Source organism: Balaenoptera ricei, chromosome 1 (assembly GCF_028023285.1).
Source record: "Balaenoptera ricei isolate mBalRic1 chromosome 1, mBalRic1.hap2, whole genome shotgun sequence".
NCBI classification, from domain to species: Eukaryota; Metazoa; Chordata; class Mammalia; order Artiodactyla; family Balaenopteridae; genus Balaenoptera; species Balaenoptera ricei.
Window position 1 is genome coordinate 146,455,101 of NC_082639.1, and position 26,763 is coordinate 146,481,863.

General features: G+C 38.5%; 1 protein-coding gene across 3 annotated transcripts in view; it reads right to left on the reverse strand.

The window, feature by feature from the left end:
• Window positions 1–26,763, reverse strand: part of COLGALT2 (collagen beta(1-O)galactosyltransferase 2) — a 119,429-nt gene that overhangs the window by 70,076 nt on the left and 22,590 nt on the right. The window contains exon 1 of one of the 3 annotated variants that reach the window (XM_059904079.1): window positions 1,805–1,876. The exons of the other annotated variants lie outside the window; for them this stretch is intronic. The gene's annotated coding sequence lies outside the window, so the exon portion shown is untranslated. Of the gene's footprint in view, window positions 1–1,804; window positions 1,877–26,763 lie in introns of those variants that run through there. 3 annotated transcript variants of the gene reach the window in all.

Consider the following 26,763-nt stretch of genomic DNA (forward strand, 5'->3'; position numbering starts at 1 on the left):
GATTTGCCTTTTCTGGACATTGCATATAAATGAAATCATGCAACTGTTGCCTTTTGTGTCTGACTTCTTTCACCTTAGCATAATGTTTTCAAGGTCCATCCACGTTGTAGCATGTATCAGTACTTCATTTCTTTTTTATGGCTGAATAATATTCCATTGTATGGATAGACCGCATTTTGTTCACCCATTGATCAGTTAATAGAGGTTTGTTTTTTTTTTTTTTTAGAGGTTTGTTGTTTCACTTTTTAGTTATTATGAACAATGCTATGAACATTCATGTACAAGTTTTTGTGTCAACCTGCATTTTCATTTCCCTTGGGATTGTTGCCCAAATTTTAAATATTATAGAAAGTGAACAAAATAGATTTTATTTTATTCTCTCCCATTTATGGGGAATCCACTATGTTCTGGGTACTAAGCTGGGCATTTTCCAGCTATATCTCTAACCCTTATAGTAATTCTCAAGGTAGGTGTTATTATCCTCATTTTACAGGTGAGGAATCTGAGGCTTAGAGACTCTCTCCCAAAGCTTGTTCTCTTTTCATTTCTACTTCATCTCTGATAAGTATTTTTCTTAATTTCTGAAACTTTCAGTTTTCTGTTCCAATGCAACAAAAAGGGCCCCTTTACTCTGCTATATGAATGTCTGGATTGTATATGATAGAAAGAGATGCAACCCAGGAACATGCGGCAGTCACAAGCATGCAAGGTCTCAGCAGAGAAGCTGGGAAAGGCTACCGATGTAAACGGTTGGTCCTCAGGCCTGGCAGGGCAATGCCCTGGCCAAACACAGAGCCTTTAAACATCAGGTCATGATGAACTGGGGCCAGTGTCCCCACCGAGAAAGTCACAGCCCAAGGACCGGGCTGGCTAAATGAAGCACGATGGGAGAACTCACCATCAGGATCCAATCTCTGTGTGAAGAAGAAAACTGGCTGATCTGGGCTAAAAATGTAAAGAAAAGGTGGGCATTTGGGTGGAGGATCAGGAGAAAGGTGAAAGAAGTGTCTGTGTTCTATACAGAAGAATTTACTTTGATTCACTCATTTCTAGAGGAAACTGCAGTTAAAAACAACAGTAAATATTTCAGTCACCCAGTGAGCCTGAGTTACTTGACACTATTATATAACTAACCACATCCTTAACCAAATAAAAAAGTATCAAGTCGGGAGACATGGCTCTACTGACAATTAGCTCTCTAATCTTAATTTACTTGAACTCTCTGTGCCTAATTTCCCCACCTGTAAAATGGAGTAATAACACTGTTGTTCATGCCTAGCTCAGCAGGCTATTGTGAGGAGACAACGGCAGGTGAAGGAGTTTTCAATAACTTACTTTGAAAACTGGGCTCTCTCTAGCTGTCCTCAACACACACACACACACCCTCAAATAAGAAATAAGACAGCCTATTAAATAGGCTCTTAAGATGCGTGATAAACAAAATTCAACACATGCATTTAAGTCAAAGAAAGCAGAATTATCACAGTCTACCATTATTTAAGAATAAAAAAGCCACATGCCCATTTAAACACAGAGAAAGGGAAAGAACGGTGTGGCAAAGACTGCTAATTGTCTCAATATCAGTTTTTCCTCTTCTTCCCTAGTAATAGAATTTTTAGTTGAGCCGATGACCATCAGCTTGAGGAATAGATTGTAAGCACCATGACAGCAGGACATTTGTCTGTTCTGGTCACTGCTCTATGCCTAGCATTTCAAAGAGTGCCTGGCACATAGTAGGTGCTCAACAAATATTTGTTGAATGGTTCCGTTCCCATAAAACTTCTAATAAGAACTGTAAAAATACCTGTACAGTGTTCTCAGTCCAACAGACACCTGTGCAACTCCTATGCACTTCCTCTGTGCCAGGCACCACAGCACCTGCTGGAAAACACAGTTTAATGGAAAATACAGGTGCGCAGATGGTCCCTGACCTAACGATGGCTCAATTTTATGATGGTGCTAAAGCAATTTGCATTCAGTAGAAACCATACTTCAAATTCTGAACTTTGATCTCTTCCTGGGCTAGTGATGAGCAGTAAGATTCTCTCTCGTGATGCTGGGCAGCGTCAGTAGCCGCAGTTCCCCATCAGCCACTGGATCACAAGGGTAAACAACCGATACACTGACAACCATTCTGTACTCAGGCAACCTTTCTGTTTTTCACTTTCAGTACAGCATTCAATAAATTACATGAGATATTCAACATTTTATTATCAAATAGGCTTTGTAGTAGATGATTTTGCCCAGCTGTGTCTCATGTAAGTGTTCTGAGCATGTTGAAGGTAGGCTAGGCTCAGCCATGATGTTCAGTAGGTGAAGTGTGTTAACTGAATTTTTGACTTCTGATATTTTCAATCTATGATGAGTTTATCGGGATGTAATCCCATCATAAATCCGGGAAGATCTGTATAAATAAATAGCTGTAATTTAGTGTGATATTTGCAATGGTGGATGTATAGCAAGGTCTCCAAGTACCAGAGAGGAGAGAGTGGCTGGGAAAGTGTGGGAGGGGGCAAAGAATGAGAAGCCTGAACTGGGATTTGAAGAATGAGCAGATATCTAGAGGGAGGTGGACAGTAGATAGAACATTCCAGAAGGAGGAAGAGTATGTGTGGAGACAGAGAGGTATGAAACAGTATGATGTGTTTTCAGAACTACATGTAATTTTGTTGGTCTAGGACTTATAGGTCACATGGGTGAGGTGGCTACTGAAGGTTAGGGATGACACAGCCGTCCCTCAGGAAAGGGATAAGCGTGGGAAACAGTGAAGATGTGTGTCCCGCTTTCCTGGGTCCTCGGCATCTTGCCCTACTAGAAGAAATAAACCAATGAATAATTATCCGAAATAATATATTTTGCTAGATTGTGACAGGTATTGCCTTTAGGATAAATCTATTCTTTGAATTCCTCAAAGGAAATGCTCAAAATACATACGAAACGCTAGCCCACTTTATTCCACTTTCATACACAGGTTTGGCAGCCATATATGATGGGCTTTTGGGGAAGGAGTGATTTCTAACATGCTGACCCATTTTCTTCATAAATTCATTTATATTTCTCAGACCATGTATCCAAATTTCTCACTCAAAAACTGTGCCCGGTGCATAATAAACATTTAGCACGTGCTTGTTGAATGACTAAGAGAATAAATAAATGTTCACATAAATTGAGGACAAAACAAAAAACCGGTCTCTGTATTTATTAAGGGTCTACCATGCAAGCAGAAAAAGCAGCAAATAGAATAATATGAAACTCATACAAAGCATTTTGATTTTTTCAAAAGCTATCAAACTTTTTCCTTTATAGCACTTGTTTCCCCATTGAAAAAGTTGGGCTAGAAACATGAACAGACAGAAAGTGTCCAATATGCAAATTGACTACAAGGTTGTTTTTTTTCCCACAGAGTCATCTAGAATGAGAACTTGGCTCAAGCTGATGAAAAATTTCTGTCCAGTCCCTCGCTCTTACCCAATACCTGTTGTCTTGGTTCCAGTAATAACACACCCAGCCAGCCCAGGAGGGAGAGAGGAAATGTTTGCCTTGAAGTTACCTGCTTTGAAAAGTTCTAAGTCTGGCCTCCCCACATCACTTCATTTGGGGTTTCTTTCCCGGGAGGGGTGGGAGGCAGGGACTACTGTTTGGCAGGTGTTAGATCCACATTCATATTCTATACTCACTCATGCAAATTGAAGAGCACCAAGACAAATTTTTGAGCCATTTCAAGTTATTTTACTCTTATTCCTGGTGTCAGAGGCAAACAGGAGGCTATTCTGATGGTATTTGTTCCAATCTCTATTATGGAAAACTAACACAGAGAGAAGGAACACTCTGTGTTCCCAACATTTCCAGGATCCACATGGCTTTGTAACACGCTACTGGGGAGGGGGACATGCACAAATACATAGGGTCTCAATGGGTCTCTGCTACCTTTATTACTTGCTACACTTCTGCAGGGAAGGAAGCAGCCTCAGCTGAGCGCTCACTACCAGGCAGTCACTGAACTAGAACCCTGTAGTTATAACATCTCATTTAAACCTCACAACAACCCTATGAGGCAGTATTCTTATCAACCCATTTTACAGATGAGGAAAATCAGGTCCAAGAGGGAACACATCATGCCCCAAGACTCAGTAAGAGAGCCAGACTTGAAGTCAGACAACAGGACTCAGATGACTGTCTTGTTAACACCTAAGTCTTTTTTTCAAATTGTACTTGGAGTAAAATTTAAAACAGAAGGAAATACTTTTTAAAAGGTAGAGAGTATATTGCAGCTCTGTCTTCAAAGTGCTAGATATACCAACAGATGTTATGTCATTAGTAAAATGGCTGCAGCCATGGGCATATATGTTATTTTAGAGCCCCCAGGGGTCACTGGCCTCTTATCTTCAAGTGCTTATAATTTTGAATAATGCCTTGAAGAGCAAGTGGCACTTAACAATGGCTAATTGATTTCTCTCTTTAATGTTTCTCAAAGCTTTATGTTAACTTGGTTATCTCCTCTCTAATGGATAGGCTTAAGGATCTTTGCCCTTGTTGTGAATGGAGACACCAGATTTAGAGAAAAGACAATGGAGACACAAGCTTTTTAAAAGCCTGACCCAAATTTCAAGCCGTGACTTTGGAAAGTAGGACAAAGATCCCAGATCTTAGGCTTCCAAGGTCTTCCCTGCCCTCCCCACGTGGGTCAAATCCCCTGGTTATAAGTTCTTTGGGTACCATGCATCTCTTCTTTCTAGTACTTATCAGAGTTGCAATTTTATATTTATTTCTATAGTATTGGGTAATTTATTTCTCGTGTCTGGTGTATAAGCTGAGTGTGGGCAGAGATGTGTTTGTCTTTGCCCGTCCTTGTATCTTCAAGCCCAGGACAGCAGCTGGCACTGGCACTGAGTAAAGGGATGCTAACTGAAAAAGTGAATGCAAGATTGGTGTCCTCACCTTCCTTTTTAATCGCTAAACATTTAAAATGTGGATACTTTACTGGAAAAATGAAACACACAACCAGACAAGATTGGGGAAATATCTTTTAGAGCACTTCCTGTCTGCTTCATAATCCCTATCTGGAAAGTCTGACTTTTAAGTGGGCCCTGGAAACAGGCTGGGGTCAGATGCTATTGGGTATTGAGTTGTTGAAAAGCTCTGAAGGAGCCCAATAGCCTGTCCAGGAGGAAGGGGGGTGGGGGGGGCGTGTCATCAGTTGCTTTGAAGGCAATCCCCGGAGACATTTGGCCAGGGCAGAGTTCAAGCAAGTGGAATGTGGTCATGGTAAATACGGCAACAGGTGAATCATTCTTCCTGGCTTTCGTTAGGGTGTGTCCCTCAAACCGAATTAGAAAACCAGCAAAAGGACTTGGCACCCACTGTCATAAACAGAGTTCAGATCCAGTCAATGCAGGGAGAAGGCTGCAACTTCCCTTTCAGACCTAAAAGAGGGTGCAAGGGCTTCTCCAGGACCAAGCAGCCCAACGGAAGCTCTCACTGCCCTTCCTTCCCCAGCCTCAGGTCAGGCCTGGTCTAAGGCAAGCTTCAGTCTCTAGCTGCAGCCACATTCTCCTGGTGGCACCATGGGAAGGAAGCCAACGAGGTCCAGCCTTCAAATTCACTCCCCCAGAATCTCCTAACCAATTTTTCAGTTCAATTTTTCTGTAAATTACCTCATAACATGTCACTGGTGAAATTCTCATTTTCATTCCCACATAGCTGATGTTTAGAGAGAGACTTAGGCGTTCCTAGAGCCAGATTTGAAGAAACTGACCCAAGTTTCTTCAGCAGAGCATAGCCTGAGAAGAACCAAATTTTTCTCTGTACTACTACTTGTACAAAGACATAACAGGAGCTCTTTTGTGCAAGGTAGCACTCAAGACGAGGATCTGGTAAAATGAATCACATGTATTTTTTTATTTAATCCTCACAACATCCTAGGAAATAGGTATTCTCCCCACTTTATGAATGAGAAAACAGTCACAAAGCTAGTAGGTGATGGACCCAGGATTCAAGGCTAATTAACCTGCAAATTAAAGATGAATTTTCAAAAGCAATAGAAGAAGAGATTTCCTTGCGGTAACATCTCAGGGGCAGGAATAACAAAATACCAGGCATTATATCAAGAATTTTATATTTGGTCACATTTTTTAAAAATAGAAAATAAAGTCAAGTGTATCGGATTATACTATCTACAGATAGATTCCATCCTATCCAGGAGGCTGTGTACTGACTGAAGTAGCTTCTGGTATCCTTCAGTTATTAATTCTGACTAAATTACCTAACATCTCTAAGCTGTCGTTTCATCTGTATTGTTATAAAGAATAAGACACAACATACAGAAAGAATAAACTTAACAGAAAGAAACAAAATGGAGAGAAATAATTGTACTGATGCATAACTTCAATAGTCATTTTTTGAATATACAAAATTTCCAAACATGTAGCAAGACACTGTAATTGTATGTATACATGTATATATACATATACAGTATATAAAAGACATATACAGTGTAATCCAATAAAAGGCATTTGGCCCTGATTCAGTGGGGGAAAAAAATCCTCCAAATAACCAAAGAATCTTTAAAAAAACTAATTTATTCACAAAAATGATTTTGGGATCCCAAATCTATAATGAACAATTCCAAATATATATGAACAGAGATGAAAAAAATCTTGAATAAAACCTTAGCAAAATAGAATACAACGAATGTGTTGAACTCAGAAAAAGAAGTATTCACTCGTGCTAGTGGGGAAGGTGGGGAGAGGGGCAGGGGATAACCCCAGGCGCCCTCTTCAGGATGTGAGGACCCTGATCCCAGGGGACAAGAGCCACGTCAGGCCAGCAAGTGCTCAAAGGTTTCATGTATCACTGCCTTGCTGCCAGCTGGTGTGTTGGTTTTTTTCTTTTTTGGGGGGTTTGACTATTTGTTTTTCTAAGGAAACCTTTTGGGTTTTCTTCACAATTTTTTTTCTGTTAATATCTCAATTTACTTAAAAATATCCCCAATTACCTTAATATATTTAAGTGCATTGCCTTCATTTGTACTCTTAATTGTATTTTTATGGGGTTTTCTAATTTACCATCTTTCCCTAATCTCTTTATGATTCTTTAAAAAGTATAACCCTTTTTATTAATTTTTTTACTCTTATTTCTTGTCCTTAATCTAAAATCCCAGCTACAATACATGCATATATGTTTTGCTCTTTTAGCTATCTATCTGTTATCTAATGAAACAAATCTTAGGTTTCCTTTATTTTAAATCTTATAGTATTCTTTTCAGCACCATCCTAACTAGTTTGACACTCCAATGCCCAATACAGTGCCGGGCCCATGAAAGACATATGTGATCCTTTTGAGCTAATGAAAGAAAACCTATATGAGGAACAGAATGCAGAAAGTTCAAGTTGGTAATGTTTAGAAGTCACTAGAAGCTGAATAAATCCGGCTAATCATAAAGTGATTTAAAGGTATAGAGAGTGATTAGGTTTCAGTGTTCAGTAAAGAAACCCCCAAAATCAGGACCAATGAGACAAGTGGAGAGAAAACTATGAAGATGTAATAAGGAGACCTAGCTCAAACCTCAGACTCTGGAACTCTGAGAAAGGAAGGATATTTTCTGCCAAGTTTTCTCTCCTTAGACAAGAATAAATGTTTTGACAGCCCTGCAGGCTCACTGAATCCTCCACCTTGTGAACAAAGGCTGGCCTGCCTGGAGGTCAGGACCTGTCAGCTGAGTTCTGCTTATCTGCCCTAAAACCTCAGGGCATCAGTGTTCTTTAAACACAGGCAAGGGTGTTAACTGGAGAAGACTGCAGCTTACCTGCTGAGAGAAACTGAAGGATGGGTTAGGACACACAGAAGGTGTCTGAGATCCTGAAGAAAGCAAATACATGCAAGGCTGAAGGACATGACCTAGTAGAAATATGTGAGTGAAGCCATCTGGACCTGTGCTTCTGTTTGTTGGAAGATTTTTTGATTATTGTTTCAATCTCCTTACTAGTAATCATCGATTCAGATTTTCTATATCTTCATGATTCAGTCTTGGAAGATTGCATGTTTCGAGGAATTTATCCATTCTTCTAGGTTGTCCAATTTGTTGGCATATAATTGTTCATAGTAGTTTCTTATGATCCTTTGTATTTCTGTGGTATCTGCTGTAACTTCTCTTTCCTTTTTGATTTTATTTATTTGAGTCCTCTCTCTTTTTTTCTTGGTGAGTCTAGCTAAAGGTTTGTTGACTTTGCTTATCTTTCCAAAGAACCAGTTTAGTCTTCGTTGATCTTTTCTATTGTTTTTATAGTCTCTATTCCATTTATTTCCATTCTGATCTTTATTATTTCCTTCCTTCTACTATTTTTGGACTCATTTGTTCTTCTTTTTCTAGTTTCTTTGGGTGTAAAGTAAGATTGTTTACTTGGGATTTTTCTTGTTTCTTGAGGTAAGCCTGTATTGCTATGAACTTCCCTCTTAGAACTGCTTTTTCTGTATCCCTTAGTTTTTGCTATGTTAAAAACATCAGTCTTAGCGATGTTTTTGTGGATCTGACTCCAAAGGCAAGGGAAACAAAAGGAAAAATAAACAAATGGAACTGCATCAAACTTAAAAGCTTCTGCACAGCAAAGGAAACCATCATCAAAATGAAAAGGGAACCTACTGAATGGGAGAAGATATTCGCATATCATATATCTGATAAGGGGTTAATATTCAAACTATATAAACAACTCATACAACTCAACAAAGCAAAAAACAAATAAACAAACAACCCAATTAAAAGATGGGATCTGGACAGACATTTTTTCAAAGAAAACATGCAGATGGCCAACAGGCACATGAAAAGATGTTCATCATCACTAATTATTAGGGAAATGCAAATCAAAACCACAATGAGATATCACCTCACACCTGTTAGAATAGCTATTATCAAAAAAACAAGAAATAACAAATGTTGGAGAGGATGTGCAGAAAAGGGAAACCTCATACACTGTTGGTGGGAATGTGAATCGGTGCAGTCACCATGGAAAACTCAAAAAATTAGTAATAGAACTACCATATGACCCAGCTATTCTGCTTCTGGTTATTTATCCAAAGAGCACAAAACCACTAATTTGAAAAGATATAGCCACCCCTATGTTCACCACAGCATTATTTACAATAGCCAAGGTATAGGTACAACCTAAGGGTCCACTGATGGATGAACAGATAAAGAAGATATGGTATATATACACAGTGGCATACTACTCAGCTATAAAAAAAGAATGAAATCCTGCCATTTGTGACAACATGGTTGGACCTTGAAGATATTATACTACGTGAAATAAGTTTGACGGAGAAAGAAAAATACCATGTGATTTCACTCATATGTGGGATCTAAAAAACAAAATAAATAAACAAACAAAATAAAACAAAAACAAATTTATAGATACAGAGATCAGATCAGTGGTTACCACAGGGGAAGGGGATTGGGGGGTGAGCTAAATGGGTGAAGGGGGTCGACTGTATGGTGATGGATGGTGGTGGTGGTGGTGATCACTGTGTAGTGTGTACACATGTTGAGCTATAATGCTGTACACCTGGGTGAATATGCACCCAGAGGCCACTGGCACTCAGGTAATCAAAATAGTAAGTACTTAAGCTTTTTATATTCTTGACCTTTATCTCCTTGAGAGAATTTTAAAAGTACAGTGCCTCCTGAGTCAAAAAGGGAGACAGCTCATTCAGTGCGTGAATGGGTGGACAAGTAAATACATGAATAAATAAATTAATGGCATGGGAAATGGTGAGCGGCAGAAATCTCTCTGTAGAACAAGAGACTTAGGATCTGGCCCCAGCCAGCCTCATATGGAATTTCAAGCAAATACATTTATATTCCAGATTTGTTTTCTGTAGGATTAACAGAGATGTTATGAAAATAAATATAAAATAAAGTTTCATGGAACAGCATTACATAAAGCTAAGAAATTATAAATTGTCATATTTCTTACTGTAAACTACATCACACAAAAGTGAATACAACATACATGTAAAAGAGTGGTAAATGCACCTATGTGCCCCCCGCCACCTTGCTTAAGAAGTATTAAGAAGCATTATCAATACCTTTGAAGTCCCCTATGTGTCTTTCCTAGTCACTCCTCCTCCATCTCAGCCAGTAATCTCTAGTCTGAATTTTTGGTTATTAATTCCTTTGCTTTTCTTTATATGTTCACCACAAATGTATGTAACCCTAAACAATGAATATTTTATTTTGGACTGTTTTTGAACTTTATATAAATAAATTCATAGTATGTGTGTTTTCTGTGGCCTTACCTTTGACTTTAAAATTCACATATGTTGATGTTTATATCTATAGTTAATTCATTGTTAATGCTGTAATTCAGTGATCTATTGACTGTCAATGCACATTTAGGGTGTTTCCAGGTTTTGCTATTAGAACCATGTGGCTATGACCTTTGTTGTATGTATTCTCTGATATGCATGGACAATAGTGTATTTAGGAGTGGAATTCCTGGGTCAGAGGTCTGAGAATATTCACTTTTACAAGGAAATGCCGAACTGTTTTCTAAGTAGTTGCAGAGATCCATACTCCCAGCAGCAGTATATGTGAGTTCCTGTTGTACTTCCAGCAATATCTGGTGTTGTCAGGCTTTAAAATTTTGGCCCACCTGGCTGGTAAGAAGTGATATTTAATTGTGGCATTTATCTGCATTTCCTTTATTACTGATCAGGTAGTACAAAGTTTCATATATTTATGGTCATTCACGCTTCCTTTTTTGTGAATATCTGTTTATGTTTTTTGCCCCTGTTTCTATTGAGTTCCTTGATTATTCTTATTTATTCATAGGAGTTCTTTGTTTATTCTCAATACTATTCCTCTGTCAGGTGCAAAAATAATTTCCCAATATTTTTTTGGTGTTTTTTGATTAAAAAAGTCCGCCCCCTGCCCCCCACCAATTAGTTCTTTTGTTTTAGGAATGACTTAGGTATTCTTGGTTCTTTGGTATTTCAAATAAATCTTATAATCACAGCTCCTCAAGGTTCATGAAAAATCCGCTTGGGATTTTGATTAGAATTGCATTAAATCTATAGATCAGCTTGGAGAGAATTAATATCTTTAATGAGTTTCCTATCCATGAACATCTCTTTCTCCACATTAAGTCTTCTTTATGATATTAATAAAGTTTTAGAATTTCTTTATAAAACTGTTACCTATTTTTGTTAGATTTGTTCCTCTGTATCTTACATTTTTGGTAACTGTTATAAATAATATCTTTTCTTAAATGGATTTTCTGTTACCTGGTGGTAAATAGAAATCCAGACTTTTGCATATGGATTTTGCTAAATTTTTCTATAAATTCTCATAACTTACCTGCAAATTCTATTGGGCTTTCTATGCAGTCATATAATATGGGAATGATGGTGTTTTATTTCTTCCTTTTTAATCCTTAACCTTTTATTTCTTCTTTTACGTCTACTGCTGAGGCCAGAATCTCTAGAACAAAACTAAATAAAAGTGATGACAGTGGCACCCTTGTCTTGTTTCTAATTTTAAAGGAAATGCTTTAGCATTTCACTATCAAATATCATGTTTGTTACAGTCTGCTTTGGTGTTTGGTTTTTCTTGTTGCTTAATTTTGGTTTGTGGGTAGCATTCATTGGGTTGAAAAAGTTTTCTTGCTTTCCTAGATGGTGAAATATTACAAAATTTTTTTGCAGCTATTGAAATGAACACATGGTTTTTCTCCATTAATATGTTATTGTGATAAAATACATTTATAGATTTTTCTAATGTTGAACTAATTTTCCACTCTTGGTATAAACCCAACTTAGACAGGATAAAATATCTCTTTAACATTGCTGGATTCAGTTTGCTAGTACTTTGCCTAGAGTTTTTACATCTATGAAAACATGGGTAGGATTTGCCAGTATTTTCCTTCCTTGTATTGCCCTTCTAAGATTTTAGTATTCAGTTATGTTAACCTCATAAAACAAGTTGGAAAGTACTTGCTGTTTTTCTAATAGCTCAAAGAGTATACAGAATGTTGGAATTATCTGTTCATTAAATAGGTGGTAGAACTAATCTAGAAAATCTTCTAGGCCTAATGGTTTCTTTGTGGAAAGATTTTTTAACTACTGACTAAGTTTCTTTAATGGTTATAGGAACATACAGGATTTCTCTTTCTTCATGAATCAGATTGTTGTATTTTTTCCCTAAGATTTTTTAATATTTTACCTAATTTCTCAAATTTATTAGTATAAACATTTATAGTATTTTTATGTTCTTAACATTAGTTTTATCATTATTTATATATTCTTTTTCATTTCTTATAGTGTTTGCATGATCAGTCTTACCAGATTTTATTGATTTTTAGAATATTTTAGGAGAATTAAATATTGGATTTACTGATTCTTTTTACTTCAGTTTTTATTTTATTAATTTCTTTCTTATTTGTATTACTTTGTTCCTTCATCTCTTGTTGGGTTTATTCTATTTTTTTCTCTAGTGACTTAAGTTCGCCGCTTAGCTTATTTAGTAGTATGCAACCTTCAATGTCTTCTAAATTTCCATTATTATTTCTTTCTTGGCCCTTGAGTTATTTATAATTGTGATTTTTATTTTCAAAATATATGGCAATTTTTGAGTTATCTTTTTGTTGTTGATATCTGTCTAGTTGTGCTATAATCTGAGAATGCAGTCTGTATGATACCATTCTGTTAAATGTTTTGAGGCTTGCTTTTATCCTATATGGGTTTAATTTTTGTAACTATTCCATGTGTGCCTGAGGAAGAATATGTGTTCTGCAGCTACAGTAGTTCTTTTTTTTTTTTAATTTTTCCTCTCCTAACTTATTTTAGATTGAGATATTTTCCTCTCATTTCACTAATTTCTCCTCCAATAGTTATTAGTTATCATTGGAATATATGTATATAACTTAACAAATTTTTAATTTAGCAAACAGTTTTACTCTCTGCAAACCAATACAAGGACCTTAGAATGATTTAACTCAGTCACGTCACATCCCAAACTAAATGTTATTGTTATACTATATTTTAGTTCTATCTTGATTTTCTAATTCTTTAGACATTGTTACCATTTTACAAGGCCAATAATTTTTTTTTTTAAACACGAAGGATTATCTGAGAGACACACTTCCTCTTTTTTTTAAAAATTAATTAATTAATTAATTTATATTTTTGGCTGTGTTGGGTCTTCGTCTCTGCGTGAGGGCTTTCTCCAGCTGCAGCAAGCGGGGGCCACTCTTCATCGCAGTGCGCGGGCTTCTCACTATCGCGGCCTCTCTTGTTGGGGAGCACAGGCTCCAGACGCGCAGGCTCAGTAATTGTGGCTCACGGGCCTAGTTCCTCTGCGGCATGTGGGATCTTCCCAGACCAGGGCTCGAACCCGTGTCCCCTGCATTGGCAGGCAGATTCTCAACCACTGCGCCACCAGGGAAGACCCGGCCAATAATTTTTTAAGATTCACCCACATGTTTAACATTTTCCTTGCTCACCACTGCTTTCTGCATCTTAAATCTTCTTTCTGGTATCATTTTCCTTCTCCTTGAAGTACAGGCGCTTGTAGAAAATTCTCTCAGTTTTTGTTTGTCTGAAAATGTCTCCATTGACTCTCCTTGTTGAAAGGAAGTTTTGCTAGTTAAAGAATTTTAGGAGGGCAGTTTTATTTCAGCACTTTAAAGATATTCTGGCTTTGATTTCACTCTTGAAAACTCAGCTGTGGTATGTTGTTCTTTTTTAGTGATCTATCCTTTCTCTCTGCTGTTTTTAAGGTCTCATAATTCTAAAAAAATATATTTTGCAGTTTAACTATGATGTATCAAGTTGTGAATTTCTTTTTACTTACCCTGCTTGGGATTCATTGGAATCTATATCTGAAGATTGGTATCATTTACAGATTCTTGAAAATTCTCAGCCATATTCTGTCCAAATACTGCCTCTCCCCTATTCTCTTTCAAATCTACTCCTGGAATTCCAACAAGCATATATTAAGTCTTCTCATCCTTTCCTCCACATGTCTACACCTCTCCTTCATATTTTCCATCTCTTTGACTTTCTATACTGAATTAAGGATAAATCTTCAACTCTATATTCCAGTTTATTAATCTGCTCTTATACTGTCCGCATTTCTAACTTAAAGCATCATATTTTTTCATTTCTAGAAATGACTCATACATCCCTATTTCAGATTTTCATATATACAGAGAATCACATTTTTCCAAAGCACTTTTATTACAGGCCAATTCAATTCACGTTATTTTTAAAACTATTATTGAACTTAGTGTATGAGTCTCTTTGTTATTAGGAAAGTCGGCTGGAATCACATAGAAATATTCTGTCCCATTTATAAAACCCCATGAACTGCCCTGCTCCAGAGCCTTCTTACCCCTGAATCTCAGTCTTTACAATCTTTTTAGGTCAAGTCAGAAGTCTAAACCCTTAGTTATAGTCGGGAATATTCCACAGACCTGCAGTTTTGGGCTTTATGCTTCTCTGGTACAAAATCTCATTTCTTTATAAGGGTCTTTCAACTGGAGATTCTGAATGATAAAGTTTAAACTCTCTAGCCATGCGACCCCATGCTCCTTTTTTGTCCTCCTCACTCCGTTTTGAAGACTACGATTTTCCCATTTTGCTGCTGCAGGAAGCACACACTCCTCCACCAGGAGTTTGGGATGGAAGCCCGGTGCTCACTGAGTGCCGGTCCCAGGCTCCGCAGGTGGTGCTCCTACCACCAAGCGTTTGAGACCCTGAGCCCGACAGCGAACATCGTCCCCTGGGCCTGGAGTGGACAGCTGTCGGGTAACTGCCCTGCAGGCTGCAAGAAGAAACCTGGGTTGGACTCCAGGCCTGCAAATAAACTCGTGGCCATCTGCATTCCCTTTCATGACTCAGCCGTTCTTCATGAAAGGATTCACTGTGTGTGAGGAGCAGGAGGCTAGACGATCTGAAGGAAGGAACAGCAGAGGAAAGAAAGCTGCGGAGATTATTAAGTCACTGAAATCAAGGTGCAAAGGAAGCTGTTAGAGGCTGCTACTGCTCTGTAGCAACAGGAAGAGAATGTTCCACTTAAAGAATAATCATCACGTGGGAAGGTGAATCTTTGTGTACACAATGCAAACACCACATAACAAAAGAGTACTAAAGCACCTTACTAGGATCTCAGAGAAAAGCAGTAATATAGAACAGGCTGAGTAAATGTTGAGTTTGTAACTTGAAGTCCTATTCTAGTTTGGAATAGTAGAAAAAGGACTTGGGTCTGAATTTTTGTTCCACACTTTCTATTTTGGGGTCCATTGGCAAACTTTTTACCATTTCTAAGCTTCAGTTCTCTTATTTGAACAATGGGGATAATTATAACTATGTCTCTATAAAAATCAGAGATGATACATATAAAGAAATGATACAGAAATTACTAGTTACCTCCTGATATCCATTCTCCCCTTCTTTCCTGGTAATAAGAACTATGATTTTATCTGGGCACATCCCCACTCAGAGAAAAGGATACACTCCTTTAAGTAACACATCTATGGATGTATAAGATTGATATATATATATATACAATGATATATAAGAAATGTTGCACATGATTCCCATGAAGTGCTCTTAAAGCAAGGGGATTGGGTGGCCTTTGTTCCTTCTTACTTCCTGGAAGTTAGATGAGATGGCCAGTAACCATTTAGGACTAGGAAGACAAAGGATACATTTGTCTCTGAGTTAAATCAAAGTAGAGATTCAGAGTAAAGAGCTGGAAGAACACTGGGCTCCTAATGATACTATGGAATCACCATACTGGCCTTGGGCTCTTTATCTCCAAATTCCTTTACGGGGAAAAAGAATTTTCTCATGTGTTTAAGTTAATATTATTTTGAGTTTCTGTTTTAAATCACACTCAACCAAACTTAATTCTGATGCAAAAGATTAGGCTTCTTATGGACCAACATTAAAATTTCACATTTTTTTGACCCAGAATCCCTCTTTTAAAAATATATCTTATAAATGTACTGAGATATGTACATAAAAGATATAATCAAAAATATGTATTGCATCACTGTGATATCAAAAGACTGGAAACAAACTAAATGTTCAACAGTAGGAGACTGGTTAAGCAAATGACTTGGACTCAAGTGGTATATTTCAATGCAGCTGTTAGCTTGAGAAGTCTATATGGAATAATCTTCAAGTGGAGTAAATTCCCATTTGGGGGAAAGAAGATTATGTACTTTGTTGTCCAAAAGTAGCTGAAACGATATCTCCCATCTCGTGATGTGACCTTGATACTCTTCCCATCAAGCTATGGGGGCTGGTCTCCTTCTCTTGAATCTGGGTAGCAGAAGTGACACTGCGTGACCTCCTGGGCTAAGTCAGAAAGGTGAGGCAGCTTTCTCCTTGTTGATCAGAAGGCTCAAGCCCAGAGCCCAAAGTCACCATATAGAGGCCGCCGTGCTGTGAGGAAACCACAGCACGTGGAGGGGCCATGAGTAGGTGCTCTGCTCAGCAGTCTCAGTCTTCAACGCCACCCAGCCCAGGGACCAGACATGGGAGTGAATGAGCCTTCGATGATTCCAGCCTTCAAGTCTTTTGAACTGAGGGTCCAGATATCACAGAGCAAAGTCAGCCCTGCTGTGCCCTCTCTGAATCTCTGAGTCACAGAGTTGGCGAGCCTAGGAAAATGGTTGTCTTTTTATGTCAGGAAGCTTGGGGTTGCATAGTAATAGCATGTTTTTTGTGTGTGTATAAAAATTTTCAAGAGTTTACAATAAAGCCTTTAACCTGGATTGTTTCTGGAGAGTGAGACAGGGGATCTAGAGTGGGGAAAAGACTTAGCTTTCACTGTGTGCTATTTCATACCATTTCAATTTTTCTTTTATTATGGGCATGTATTATCGCACCTTTCAAGTATGTATAAAAAAGGACATGTATTAGGAAGATGTGTGATACCAGAGTCAAGCAGGCCTGCCAGCTCCCACTAGCGACATGACTCTAAAAGCCCAAATCCCCATTGAGTGCATGTGCTAAAAAGTCCAAAGAAGATGAAGATAATATTACAGGCATTCCAGTTTTTAAAATTAGGGAACATGTTACCAACTTCATCAAGTATAGTATCTCACTATGATAAATCTCTATCACTTTCTTTTCCACAATGAATTGTTAATTTAAAAAAATTACCACCATCTAGCCTACTGCCTAAGATCTAAAACGGCATTATTTCAATCATAGATTAAGGTGCACATTGAACACAACTTTCACTTTACATCTTCCAAACAGCAAGCTGGCCACGGGCTTAAGCCCCTGTCCCGTGTAACCAAGGGAGGCATTGGGCAGTCAGGTAAGAACCTAAAATGTGAAAGGTACAAAGTCCATCTTCCCCAGTCACTGCAGGAAAGCATGCGTCCTTAGAATTCACACAAGTGCTCTGAAATCTGGTAATGACAGGAAAAGAAACAGAAACACCCTTACCCATCCACTTCGCCGGACTGTAAAGCTAATGGAGAAAAGGGGATGTAACGATTAATTCAGAGGACTTATTCCAAACAATACCAGGAAATAGGACTAGAAATCATAAACCAAAACAACTAAAGTACTTAACCGTGTTCTATAACAACTTCCTTAAGCATTTTAAAGTATCCTCCCACTTCCTTAAATTTACAAAACCCTTTTAGGAGGAGTTGTAGCAAGAGACAACCAGTTCTCTATAAAAATTACTCAGCAACTAAACAGCATATATGATACAGAATTTTCTAATTCCATAATTTCTAAATAAGAATAATGGACGATTTACAAACATCCTGAGGGACAGACTGGCCCTTTGTGGACATTTAGAGAACATTAGGTGTTCTGGGAATTTCTGTAGAAAAATCATTTTACTTTGCTCCATTACAAAACAATCTCAGTACAGAGCAACAGGAAGCCATGCATCCGGGAAGGGGAGGGGGAGTGGGAGTCGCTCACTGAGGTTGGGATCAGTGGTTAGTCCAGGGATTGACTCTGAATATCATTAAAAGACTTCCTCATATAATGAGGTTCATGAAAATAATTGGGAATAATTAATATTTTACACCCAAAGGAAGTTTTTTTTTTCTACTAAGAAGAAGGTAATTCCCACACTGAGGGCAGGAGGCACCTGAAAACAGAGGGCCCGATGCAAGCTGCTGCAAAGTGCTAGCTTGTGGCTCAGCACCCCCTTTGCCTGTAAGCAGGGCAGATCTATAGCAAAACATGAAGGAGCACAAACTGGGGGCTCCAGAAACATTTTCTGAATGAATGCATGAATGAATGAATATCAAGGAAGCCCCAAACTTCTTCAGGCTTCCCTGAAGACACAAACTCATCAATAAGCATCAAGTCCCCAAACTACCTGACTTGATCCTTCACCTTCTTGCAAGGACCTCTAGCTCCTGTAGAGCTCCCCCGACCCCCATCACCCCACGTGAGCTGGTTGTCTTAATCCCTCCTAGCTGCTTCGTCACTCCCCACCCATAGTACTTCTTCGTTGACTGCCGAATGACCAGGAGTGTCATACTCAGAATTTCCACCCAGCTGCCCTTCCTGCCTGGAATTAGTTTGATGGGATAATTTTTCTCTTAGAAGCTTTCTCAGCATCCTGCACAGCCCACCCACACTCTGCCTTGCCATCTTCACCCCACCCAGCCCGTGCATGCCAAGCAGATCTGGTCCCCGGGTGCTGATATTAACTTGAATTACTTCCCAGGAGACTCCTGGTATGAACCACTGGACTTCTCCTCCACCAGGCCTATTGTCATGGACTGAATGTTTGTGATCCCCCCAAATTCGTATGTTGACATCCTAGCCTCCAACGTGATGGTATAAAAATTCTAAGTGATAAGAAAAATGTATGTTTTAGTTTAACTTGCAGCTTTCCTTTCTTTCTCTATAATACATAAAATCATGGTGTATCTTGGATTTGATAAAATACCGTATTTTAAATTAACAGCAACTGAAGCCATTTTTAATATATTTCATACTTGCAACAAATCACTTGGCTCCTATTTTAAACTGCTTATAGGTCTTTCCTTTCTAAGCTGTTGTCACTCTTGAAGAAGAGTAAGAACAGAAGCTCGTTTACTTGCGACTGTGGCTCCTCTGAGAAACAAGACCACAGCTCCATTTGGTGTGGAGTTCTGTGAGACAGGTCCCCAGGGCCACACACTCCCTGGGTCCTCAAACAAATACCTTGAAAACAGCCCCACCCTGCTAGTCTTCTTTCATCTTTCCTTTACCAAAGTTAGCTCGTCTTTCCCCCCAAAACTCTGAGACCTACTAAAGTAGAATATATACCCAGATCCATTTTATCCAACAAATACTCTGTACCTGCTCTTGCCAGGTCCCAAGGTCCACAATGAAGATACACTGGGGAACACAGAATGTTTCCTGCTAACGAGGAACTTAAAATCTACTGAGACAAATTACTAATTTCAAAAGGAAAAAATTACTCTACAATGGAGAAACTGGAAACACATTAACCCGTGTTAACATGTTGATCAAAATTAACATCACCAGAAAGGAGCAAACAGACATCAGCCTCCAGAAGGATCCCAAAGACATCTGACTTAGTATTCCAGCCCAAATGCCTAAACAGAAGCTAATCATGAGGAAACATCAGAGAAACCAAACTGAGGGGCATCTTATAAATGACTGGCCTGTAGAGTTTTTTAAAGGTCAGTGGTTCAGTGGTATGAAAGATAAAGAAAGGCTGAAATTAAATATTTATTCAGATTAAAGGAGATGAAAGGGATGGAATGACAATGCAATAAATGATCCTGGGCTGGAGCCTGTTCTTAAAAAGAAAAGAAGAAGGAAGAAAGAAAATTCTGTAAAAGGCATTATTAGAACAATTCAGGAAATTTAAATGTAGATTGTAAATTCAAGTAGTATTGTATCAGTGTTAAATTTCCTGAATTTGATAACTGAACTGCTGCAGATATGTAAGAAAATATTCTTGTTCCTAGGAAAAATACAGAGTCATGAGGTATGCAAACTATCTTAAAACAGTTCAAAAAATAATAATACATATATACACACATATAGAAAAAGAGAATGATAATGCAAATATGACAAAATGTTGGTATACAAAAATTCTTTGTATTATTCTTGCAACTTTTCTGTAATGCTTTAAATTACTTCAAAATAAAAAGTAAAAAACAGATAATCCCCATGAAAGTCTTTTGTATATACTTGTAAGGTTGTAGCACAGTTAAAAAGAACTCTATTCTTAGTTGCCACATGATCCAGCAATCCCACTCCTGGGCATATATCCAGACAAAACTCTATTTCAAAAAGACACATGCACCCCTATGTTCATAGCAGCACTATTCACAATAGCCAAGACATGGAAACAACCTAAATGTCCATCGACAGATGAACGGATAAAGAAGATAGGGTACAAATATACCACGGAATACTACTCAACCATAAAAATGAATGAAATAATGCCATTTGCAGAAACATGGATGGACCTAGAGATTCTCATACTAAACAAAGTAAGTCAGAACGAGAAAGACAAATACCGTATGCTATCACTTATATGTGGAATCAAAACATGACACAAATGAACTTATCTATGAAACAGACTCACAGACATAGAGAACAGACTTGTGGTTGCCAAAGGGGGAGGGGATGGATTGGGAGTTTGGGATTAGCAGATGAAAACTATTATATATAGTATGGATAAACAACAAGGTCCTACTGTACAGCATAGGGAACTATATTCAATATCCTGTGATAAACCATAATGGAACAGAATATGAAAAAGAATGTATAATATGTGTATAACTGAATCACTTTGCTGTACAGCAGAAATTAGCACAACACTGTAAATCAATCATACTTGAATAAATTAAATTTTAAAGAACGAGAACTCTATTCTTAAACTAAAAAATGAAAATCCAATGAGAGGTATAGACAAGTAAACTTGCAAACCTTGGGGTTAAGAGTTCTAACACATTAATCTCCAGATCTTGAGAAATGAACCTGAATGAAGTCAAGATCAGAGAGGGAGTTGTCAGAATTAAACATAATTAATTAAATGTGAATTAAGAGCAAAAAAAAAAATTCCCCTCTGTTTCTACATTCCTAGGATTACATTTTATTAAGAGATTGGCATTTTCATAATCAACATAATTCCCTCAAATCCTTTTTGGAAATAGGTGAAGTATAAGTAAATTAACAGATGTGTGATTCTTATCTTGGTCTCTTTCTCAGCCACATGCATTGCGTTAGCCAATTATTCCAGAAACCTCTAAATGAACTGAAAATGGCAATTCTTCAGTCAACTTGTCTTACACTCTGCCCTCCATATGAATCCCCCTTCCTTTCTCTAAACATCGAAACATCAGTTTTTGTGTTTCTTTCAGACTTTAAATGGATATTTATGAGTAGATCATCTTGGGGATTATATTTGTATGGTTGACAGAAGATGACACAACATTCTTGCAGTCTCTGAACATCCAGAACACTGGTGGTGACATCCCATGAAGTCAACAGTGACAAAGGTAAAAAACAAAAAAGATTTTGTCTTAAATTTAAAATTTGTGTTTATTTTGGTAATTTAAAATATGACTTCTCTCCCTACTTTTTGGACATAATTTATATCCATTCCACTCTTGCTCATGTTCTCTAGTTCATAAGAATAGTGGTTATTGTAAGGATAGAAAGGAAAAGGACAGGGCAACTAAAAATCTGAGGCTAGAGTTGCCAAACGCCCTGCTTTTGACCAACTCCTGGAGGAAAGAACTTCAAGATTCCTTTGGAGCCGGGCCAGTCTTTGCTCCAAAAGTACTGGCCACCTGTCACAGAGGCACCAACAGAACTCCTGGCCAGATTTGGGGCAACTGAAACAAATGATCATCAACTTCGAGGAGATGAATCACAGCCACCAAGCAGCGAGCCAGTGGTGCCTTACAGCCAGGGGAAGCAAAGACAACAGACTAGTGGGGAAGGAAGGTCTGGTTTTAATTCTCGGTGGCACCATACGGCAGCTCAGTGAAGGGCTGCGAGTTGGGAGAAGCTCATTGCTTTGACATATAATCACCAGTGGTGGCAACCTACCGCGGAAGCTAGTGGAGATCCAAGAGCTACTGCAGCCTTTTCAAGAAACAATTCAAACCATGGTCAGAACAATACCACCTATATTTCACCTCCCTCCTTAGTGCACGTTCTGACCTAGAGCTGAACACAGAGACACTTGTAAACACTTCTAAGTGAATGTTAGCTATGCAAGTGTTGGCCACATGGTTTGCTTTGAGAGCCTATTTAACTGAAAGCTGGAATCTGGGCCAGTAAAGCTTTCATTTTGGCACCCCTTCTCCAACTGACGGCTTAACTGGGAAAGAGAAAGTATCCAGAAAGAGACAGCAAACTGGAGACTATTCTGCTGTTCACAAGCTCCTGTCTCCTTCCAACCTCCAGTGACCTTCAAAGCTGTCTGCTGCACAGAAACCCAGGCAGCCTCCATCTCTACTATCAGCTCTTATTTAAGGTGCCAGCCAGTACGTGCAAAACCAACTTGCTCGTTCCAGTTGGCTGACATGATATTTGACACATGGTCAGAGACCACTCTCTTAGTAATCCAAGGCATCACAATCTTACACTTCCCCTTAGCTCTCAATGTAATTACATAGTTAGGATCTTTATGCAGTTCTCTGAGCTGTCTGTCTTGTCTCACTTTTAGAATGTGTAAACCCTATGTGTAAAATCCATATGTGAGACACAAGTGGGCAGCAGTCTGATCTATTGGTCAATATGCTCCCAGATTGTTACATAAACCAATAATGAAGTGACCTGACCACTATAGTTTGGCAGGAAATGCAAATTGCACAAATTCCCTGCACTTACCCTGGCTCTTATTATAAAATACTTTATTATAATTCAGAATACTGTTATCTCCAAGAAGGATATAAGAGAAGGAAAAGGGCAGAGAAAGAATATTTCTTTGTCCTTCCTTATGCCTTCTGAGAACACATTTCTCAGACCCCTCTTCCCCAAAAAGAAGAAAGAAAAATAGGATAACAAAGAAAAGAAAGAGAGCAGAGATTCCCCCAAATCTCTCCTGAATCCAGCCCATCACATCCACAGCTTACAACATTTCTGCTGCCTCCTTCTTTAGGATGGTGAGTACAACTGATTTTTAATCCATTATCCTTACAAGCATTTTTGTGCAGATGTCTTTATAAGTGTTTAGAACCATTGAAAAATGTTATCTGCTAATACAAACAAAGAAAAGAAACTATTTCATTAGAGATTTTGATAGTCACGAAATCTAAATGAAACTGTGTATGTGGTATCCTACAGCATCTAGGGTTATTAGAGGCGAAAAATGAAAACACCATAGTGGATTACATTTCAAAATTCTTTTTCTTAAGAGAGAGAAAAAAAGATTAAATCTAATTTGCATAATGAGAGTGGATTACTCTTTGAAACAATGAATCACTGTTTTATTGAACTTAGTGTCATGACAAAAAAACTGTATGTTTTCAGTGTGGCTGTGGGATTCTAATAAACGTGAAATTCATCCTCACTGTGTACTTTAAAATGCACTCCATTTCCATCATCACATAAGCAAAATAAGAGACGGGATCCTACAGAAGAGAATTCCAATTCCCCTTCTTCTGGGAAAAGAAGCATAAGGTCTCAGTTTGGGTCCCAACTCTGTAACCAGATAAGCCCCTGAGGAACTGGGAGGAAACCATTAGTTATCTTCGGGGGCCTCAGTTTTATCATAAAATGTAAATAAATAAAGTCAATATTGATGAGAGAATCTATTAAAATAGCTTATTTACCCTTTCCTGAATATTTATTGAGCCCCTTCCTACTAGGCACTTCAGTGCCAGAATCCGAGCATACGATCAGAAGACAGGCCCTGTTAGCAAAGAGGTAATTTAAAAACCTTTACAAGAAAGCTATGGAAGACGCATGAAACCACACCAAAGAGGTCTTGCCCAGATCACAGCCCCCAGGAGACCCTACTGGAAGATGGTAAGGTCTGTTACAAACCTTGAAAAACAGGCAAGTAAGAGTAGAGAGGCAATTTGGATCTAGCAAAGAGCATTAACAAGGACCCAGAAATCAGAGAGAGTTGTGGTCCCCTGGAAGGCAGCTTAACATGATTACAGCATGGGGCATAAAGGAGGAGGGAAGACAAATAGGGCTAGAGAACTAGCAGAAGCCCTTTATCTTGAAGGGCCTTGTGTGCCATTTCAAGATGTATAGACTTTACCTTCAAAGGCCATTGGAAGTTTAGAAGTAGCAAAGTCTGATTTTATTTAAAGAAAGATGGTTACTTTGTGGGTCATGGATTATTGGGGGTTGAGACTGAGGGCAGAGCAATCCATTAGGAGATGGGAGAGAACAGTGACCTGAACTAAGGACACGGCAGAGAGGATAGGGAAAAGCGAAAAAACTCTAGAGGATTAAGAAGGAAGATTTGACAGAATTTAAATAATAACTTGATATGAATGGTAGCAGAGAGGTCCATGTTTCTGTTTTGAGCAAATGGTGCATGGTGGTAGGAACATGGGAGATGTAGCTGGCTGAGAAAAGGGAAGAGAAGGTAGTGAGTTCAGTGTGAGATTTACAAATTAGAGGAATCTCTGGACCATCCACATGAAGATGTCTAGGAGGTCACTAGGTGTGGAGCTCTGGAGAAACAATCAGGGGTAGAATTAAGAGTTGGGAGTCATCATCACACATATGGTAACTGAAGCTACAGGAATGGACAAGACCATTTAGGGTGAGGTTGTCCAACGAGAAGAAGGTCCAATCTAGATTTCCTGGGAAACACCACTTTTAAGGAATATGAAGTGAGAAAGAAGTAAGCCAAAGAGAAGACAACAAGGTAAGAAGAAAATTAGGAGAGAGGAATTATGGATCCAAGTGAAGACACTGTTATAAAAAAGGAAAGTGTGGTCCACATGATGGAATGCAGCAGAAAGATCACTGTACAGAAGTTGTCAAAGTGCCACTGGATTTAATAACTGGAATTGCTGGTGATCTTGGCGAGGAAACTTTCAATGGAGAGGAGGTTAGGGAAACCAGATTACAGAAACCAGAGGAGGAATGAATGCAGGTGAGAATGCAAAAGTGGCAAATGTAGACCGTTCTCTCAAACAGCTTGACTCTAAGTCCTTGAGAGCTAACACTATTGTATCCCCAGGTCTAAAACATAACAAGTGAGAAATAAACATCCGCTGAATTAATGCTAAATTAAGGGGAAGAAGATGAGATAAAGGCTACTGGGACGATAAAGTCAAGGAAGAGGATGGGATCCAGAGCAGAAACTGAGAAGTTTACTTTAGGCAAGATGAAATCTCTCTTCCATCCAGATAGGATTAAAGGAGGCAAGGAAATTGAAACCATGGTCATCAAATGGCTTCCATCTTCTTGCTGAATTCAGAAGCAAGGTGATATGCCGAAAATGTCAGTGGAGATGGTGGAGTAAGTAGACTTGCAAGAGTGGAGAACAGAACAAGAACAACTAACTGGGAAACAGAAGGCTCACTGGGCCCACTTGAGGGTAGAGAGCTCAACTCGTGTGGCAAAATTAGCATGAGTGTGTGTTCGGGGAATGAGGAGGGGAATGAACCAGACCCCAAAGTAGAGACTTCAGGAAGACTGATCTGGGATTGGTTTTTACCTAGGTGAGTAAAACAAAAAAAACAAGGGAATCTAAGGTATCTGCAACTGGGCCAGGCTAGAAGGAAATGAAGAACAAAGGGACTTTGGTAGCAAGTAGGATCAATGAGGTCTTACAGAGGACAAAGATCAGATCGTAGAGGACATGGCAGAGTAAGAGTTGAAGGCTCCTTATAGCAGGACATCCTATGTAAATGTAAGGTAAATACACATCTAATCCTGGTGCTTTTCTGGATGGCCATTAACATGGAGCCATAACCGAACTCTCCAACTCTGTCTCAGCACCCCTCCAGGCTCTCAGAACACTGCCTTGTTTCTGAACCCCCTGGGCTTCTTTTGTGATGCTGGGCTTCCAAAGAGTAGAGAGAGGCAGTATTTTACTCACTTCCAGAACAGAATTCCTGCTATTAGAAAGATTATTGACATCTTTGGTGAATGAAGAGATAAAAGTATACCTCCATGTATTTGCATATCTTCTAATTTGGTCAAATGCAGACTATTTTGCTCATTTTCCCTGCATAGGTGCATGTGGAACATTCTTAGTTCTGAAATCCACAGAGCAAGTCCCCGCCCCTGGGCCATGAAGTCATTATATTAAAAGTTAGAAAACAAGCTGCAGAAGGAGCCATGTGGCTGATGTGAAGAACTGAGGCTTCGGTGGCAGATGACAAGTCACACTGTTTTCAGGGCACCTTCCGAGTGTGTAGAGGATTTGGTGAATTAAATAAAAGGCTATTTATGTGAAACTATGAAAATATCCTGAGTCCCAGCTGCAGACATTATAGATGTATGTGAAAGTCAAATAGAAATTCTAACTCATTATAATTTCTTGACAACATATTAACTTCAGTGAATATGCTGAAGATCTTAAAATGTCAAAGGTGATGCTATGAAAATGAATTCCTACTCCAAACCTCCTACTGTCATGGGTGGCTTTATTTATAGGCACATGGTGGTTTCTGAGGTCATATACAGTTAATAAAATGTGACAAAATGGGTTTTTTATGGACTAAATAACCCTTAGTTACTACATTTATCTCAGAGTCAAGATGATTTAAAAATTTCCACTGTGATTATAAATTATCAGTCACTAAAATTTTTATCATTCCCTGAATTACA